Raw genomic sequence first — 6,093 nt, forward strand, 5'->3', positions numbered from 1 at the left:
TATTATTTAGCTGCTAGTTTTAGATATTTACTTTCTTAAGCCACTGGGATAGATGCTGAGATAGTCATCTTCATCAGATACAACTGCAGAATAACCATTGCTCTGTGTGTAGACACCTTGGTGTTAACAGGTTATTCTGAGAGAGTGTGGATGGAAAATCTGGTAGTTCACACGAGTGCTCTGTGGTGAAGTAACCATCACCCACGGCTTTGATGCACTTAATGCTCTAAACTTCATTGGTGCTTTAAAACTGGTTTGGTCTCTGTGCTCAGGCTTGCTTGATGCTCATGAGCCACAGCGCTGTGTTGAGAAGTCTTGGCGTTAATCTTGCAGTTTCTGAGCTGCTGAGGGTTGCATTTGTAACAGGTGGATGTGGAGGCTCTGGCTGCTGAAGTCTGAAATCCTGGTACAGGTTTGGGGGGGGGTAGGGGGCTGTGCTGAAATGCTCTTCTGATTCCTTGAGTTTAGATCACATCCCTAGTCTTAGGGATTAGGTCTCTCCTAACATGAAGTTTACTCCTCCAGAACAGAGTACTATTTTCATGCAATATGTTCATTTTTAATAGTTTGGGTCTACAGAGTTTTGAAACAAGAAATTGTTCTAATTTACCTGGAATTTTTATCTTAGATAAAGTCAGTCTAGAGACATCATTGTTATGCACTGACACTTTAAGGATGAGCTTACAGTCCAGACACGCATTTTTCTGATTTAAAAAAAAAAAAAAAGTTCCCATAATAATTTTTAATTGACGATTCTAAGCTCCTATGTAAATGGCCAGGCATGCTCAGCATGAGGAATTAGACCCCTCTCAGCAAGGAGAAACATTGAAATATGAGCTCCAAATGGCTGAAGTGATGGGGTACATTATTTTTAAAATCATGTGTAGATCAAAGAAATCGGGAAAACTTATTTTTTCCTGTGTTTTTTCACAGTTCTTTTCACAGGAAAGAACCAAGGCAAGAAGTGCTCCAAATACTAGAAACAAATGTGGGAAGTACAAGGAAATAATACAATGAAAAAAATAAATGAAAGCAGAATCTTTAAGTGAGCAGAATAGTAATTTAAAATAAAAGTAAAAACAAACAAACAAAAACTATGGTACCAGAAATGCGGAGGAAATACAGTTCAGTTAAAGATGAGAATAATACAGCAAGGTACGTCTTGACTTTCAAAGAGCTTTGCTGTTTCTGCATTTGAAACTTGGTGCAGGGATTAGCACAGTTAATATTGTCTGGCAGCCAATGTCATGGGCAGTGAGCCAGGAGATTCTTCCCAGGATGATGCTTGTCTCTACACCCCAAAAGTGTATTTCAAGTGAATTAATGAGTAGTATGAAACTTGCTTGACCAAATACAGTCAAGTTTACATTTTCAGCACATAATGATTTGAAACTGCTGTGTATCAAAATGACAAATTAATGGGAAACTGGAAACAGACTCTTTAAATGTATCTCAGTTATTTGTAATCCATATACTTTTTTCCTTTGTAAAAAAAAAACAAAACAGTATTGTATGTACCTATGTGTGCATGTTTTGAATAAGAACATTAGGATGTGAATTGGGGATTTTAAAGAATTTGTATACAATTCTGTGAGCTTTTTTTAGTTTTACCCTGTGCATAGATTTTTTTTTTTTTTAAAAGAAATTACTCTCTAATCGCTTCAGTAATCTCCAGGACTTTGATTATTCTGAATGTTTCTTCCCAGCCTTGTTAATTGTGGTCAATTTCTCATCAGTATTCAGATTCTTTACTGTTAGATCAAACTTGCAGTATTTATTACCATGCAGCCATGTGCTGCAGGTACTGGGATATGAATAGGCACCTAAACACCAGTGGGGCTGGTAATGCTGGCAGAGCTGTCCATCAGGTTAGTGTCCTGTGTAGTCACAGTCCTACTTACAAATTGGAGTGTCTTTTAAACACTGAAAGCTAATTTGAAAACAAATGAAACTGCTAGTGGTGTCAAGTTATGTTAAAGCATTTGTTTCCTTATTAAAGCACTTACGTCAAATCTTTGTCCACACTTTTATTTTATCAGTGGTCCAGTTAAATTGATAGAACCACTGATTGAGACCAGAACAGAGGACAGTTGAATGATATTCAAGAGCTGTTGCATTTTGTTCATTTTCCCTTACTTTCCTAAGTGAAGAAGTAGAGATCATCTGAGTTTGTTTTGGTTTTGCTTGCTGCTTTGTGTCTTAATTGCATCTGAAAATACATGGACAAGCAGGGGTTTCAGTTTCAGACATGGCACAGGGCAGAGCTAACTAGAAGCTGATTTAAACCATAGGATTGGTGTGAGGCCATTGGCACCTGGCCTGCTGTTTCTTCCCAGACTGCTGCCTGCACAGATTGACACCCAGCACAGGGTTATCTCTGCATCTCTTCCAAGACCCTCGAGTTTACATAAAGCAGAACTCAGACTTGATGTGAAAACCTCTCTGTCTCTTCTTTCTTTCTTTGTTTTCCTTTTTCTTTTTCCCACACTGTAGCTACGTAGTGCTGATTCTTGTTTTCTCTGAGTTCACCTGAGTCTTCTGAACTTTGTTTAAGCTGATCTGGTACAACTGTGTACTTTGGTTTATACAGTGGTGTTTCTCTACCGGGTTTGAGTGAGCAGGTTTTAACCAGACTTCAGTGTATAAAGCTTTGATTGACAGAAATATTTTCCTTCGTTGGAAATGCTAAAATCCCACTTGTAAGCGAAGGTCGTTTTTGCAGGAGGCAGACCAGAAATTTATGGGTAATTTGTGTGTTCTGATGTTTTGGAGCTTCCTGCTACTTCCTGTGTAACTTAAGATGATTGTGTATGGTTTAGAGCCTAAAAATAATCAGAAGTTCTTCCTTCTTATGATGAAAAAATTAATTTCTAAAGAAAGAAATCAAGAAAACCACCAAGAAACTGCAGCTTTCTTTACTTTTCTCCTCGAACAGATACGGATCAGCGACTTAGACAAAGATAATGACAGAACATTTGGAAACTCTTTTCTATCAAAGACCAGGTTGTGCAATGTCTGACATGGATCCAGACTGACAGAGAGCAGAAAACCGTTTGTGCATGCTTGAAGTGAATGCACTGTAGAATTTGTTTCTGCATTTAATTTTCCTATAAAACCAGTAGAGGGATGGAGTTTATGAGAAGTATTTAGATTTGTAAAGTAGGGGATATAATAGTGAAGTGGGATATAAATGAAGCAAGCTGGGAGGTTTAGCTGGGAATGGAATAGTCATCATCTCCCCCAGTTCAGGCAAATGGAAAAAGGAAATTATGGGGTGAAGTGATGAGTCACTATCTCGTTTGTTATATGTACTTGCCACTCAATGCAGTGTCTAGGACTTGTTCTGAAAGCCCCATTTGAGAGCGAGTCTTCATTTGGCTGGTGTCATCAGAATGCCCTGCAGTCACTAACTCCCAAGGCTGGTTGATTTTTGCTTGCAGTGAGAAAAAAGGGGCAGGTTAGTGCCAGAAAACCTCACTAGCTACTTCATGGTAATGTTTTTCAGAGTATGAGGCAAATTCATAACTGCCAAATTACCACATTTCTGAAAACAAAGCTCTCACCTCCTGCTTTTACCACTAATGAAAACAAAGATTTTGCAAGCTGTATTGAAGTGAGAAAGAGCTCATTTATTTATTTATTTATTTTTGCAATGGTAAGTGGCAATTAAAATATTTCTTTGTGAATGCTATGCAGAGCATAGGGCGATGCATACAAATGCGAGTTTGTGCAAGTTCATGGATAATGCTTGTCCCCATCTGCTGGTGGAGGAGGGAGGAAGCATGAGGAAGGAAGGAGCTTTACAGCCTTTGTCTTCCATATTGTAATTGTGATGGGATACCATGTGAGAGAGAGCTTTTAGGAAAAATGTTTTATTTTACTTGGCCGGTTGTTATTTCTGAGGAAAAATGTACCATTTGGGGTGCAGAGAAGCTCCGGCTGATCCTTGATGATGACCAGATCTGGAAGGGCTTTGTGTGGTTGATGTCCTTTTTTTCTTCAGTTATATCAGTTATTCTCAAAGGAAAAAAATAAGAACAACCCACCTTTCTCTGCACGCTTTAAGAAACTGGAAGCAATACACTGTGTGATTTTGTTGCTATAAGAAATGCCTGTCTGTTTTGTATTACATTCATTTTGATGCACTTTTCTATAGTTACATCAGGAGTGTTGTGTTGAGAGATTTCGTTGGAGCTGCTTTAGCTTTCTGTAATACAGAAGAAGTATTTTAATATACCTTACTGACATGAATGATCCTGGGGCAAGATTCAAAACAAGGCAAAGGTAAAATAGCCTGCTCCTCTCAATTGGATTTATCTTGATCATTCTTGCTGTGATCCAGGAACATCTGAAAAAAAGTAACTGGCTAGCTAGTGGTTCTTACTTAGATTTGCATATGATAACATCAGTTTGTGAGTTTCAGTAACACATGGTGCTTTGTGTTTGCCAAGGATGGATCACTCTGCACCCTGAGCAAACAGCCATGCCCACTTAAATAGTTGTGTGATGCCATATAAACATACAGATTTTCTTGTGTGAAAGAACACAGGTGTTGTAACTACAGCTGGCTGTGTGCTCTTTCACATCTGTGTCTCACTGCAAGGCTGCTTTCCATGATGAACATCCATGAAATCAATCTGAAGGCTCCAATACAAAGAACTGCTTTATTTTAATAGCTAAGAATGATGAGGGGAATTACAGGACTTTAAAAAAGAATTCAACTGGAAAAGGATGTTAAGTCCTGAGAACAATTTGGTGAGACTCTTGATACTTATGAGAATTTAAAGAAAGAATATTTGGCTGTGTAAAAAAATGACTGTGGTTAAAGCTTAACTTCTTCTCAAGCTTTCAGCAAAATACATGCCTAAAACCAATCCTATTCTGCCTTTCCGTCCACAAAAGTACTGTTTTTTTTCTTTTATGTTATTTATGCATTTATTATTTACACTTTGTTGTAGGAATTGTCACATTCTTGAGCATCACCTGGAGTGCTGGCAGGTTTTTGTGCTAGTGTAACTGCTTTTTTTCATTTGTGTTTTAATACTGTATGAAATGGTCTAGAAGATAGCACTCAAACAATATTCTTTGTATTCTGTTTTACAAACAGCTTGCAAGGTTTACCTGTAAGACAACATCTGATAATAGTAAGTAGGTTCACACCTATTTAGGTAATAAAGATCTACAAATCAAAAGTCCTCAGGACAGAGTTTTCAAAACACACTACTGCTCTGAGCCAGGGAAAGATGTGACTGCATATAGTTTGTACTCTTAAATATTCTCTAGGACTATCTTGTGTGTCAAAACTACTGTGTAAACTGTAGCACGAATGATGAAAAAGGTCTTTAATAGTTCAGCTAGCTGTCAGGCAGCATGCTTTTATAATTTTCTGCATTCATTCATATGTTCTTGGTGTTATTTGAAGCTGGCGGACCCAGAGGGCATCTGCTAGTTCTATGCTCTGTGATCCAGTTCAGGATCCTTTCTACTCCACCCATTGTCCAGTAATTCTTAAGCAGCTAAGTAGGTTTCAGTAAATAAGCAAGGCCTAACCTAGGCTGATATTTCTACAATTTTTATTGTATATAGGGTGTGACATTACAATGGAAGATTAGATGTAAAATTAACTCTTACTACCTTAGATTTCTTTCTTTTAAAAAAAAAAAAAAAAAAATGTTGCTCAGTTTCACCAGTTTCACCAATTTCAACTTAGCACGTGCTGTTTGGTAGTTCAGGAATTTATTCATTGCTCTCTTGGAGTTGCCTGATGGTGCACTGGAAAGGAAAGAGAGCAGTGCAAGGTGAGATCTGTAGTGCAAGGAGTGAATACACCTTCCAGGAGTCTTGACTACTTGTAAGTCTTGTTAGCACCTATAAAAACTATTTTATGGGGTAGGAGAGAAAAGTTTAGCATCTTCACTGATTTCATCCTAGTTCTCTTCATCCTACTAAGATGAGCATGGAGGATTAGTCTTGTTGAAGGGCTTATAAATGGTATTGAACAATGTAGATCTGTGTTTCAGAGTGTATTGTGCTTGTTTCTCAAGCAGACTATGTCAGAGGTGGGACTTTTAGTTTGTGTGGTTGCCTTTTAAT

The 6,093-nt window shown here is 37.9% G+C and overlaps 1 protein-coding gene across 3 annotated transcripts in view; it reads left to right on the forward strand.

Annotated features, from left to right (window-relative positions):
* PIK3R1 (phosphoinositide-3-kinase regulatory subunit 1) overlaps nt 1-6,093 on the forward strand; it is a 58,092-nt gene that overhangs the window by 6,691 nt on the left and 45,308 nt on the right. The window lies entirely within an intron of this gene.

This window comes from Coturnix japonica, chromosome Z (genome assembly GCF_054131305.1).
Source record: "Coturnix japonica strain WE chromosome Z, WE-NBRP24, whole genome shotgun sequence".
In the NCBI taxonomy this organism is placed as follows: Eukaryota; Metazoa; Chordata; class Aves; order Galliformes; family Phasianidae; genus Coturnix; species Coturnix japonica.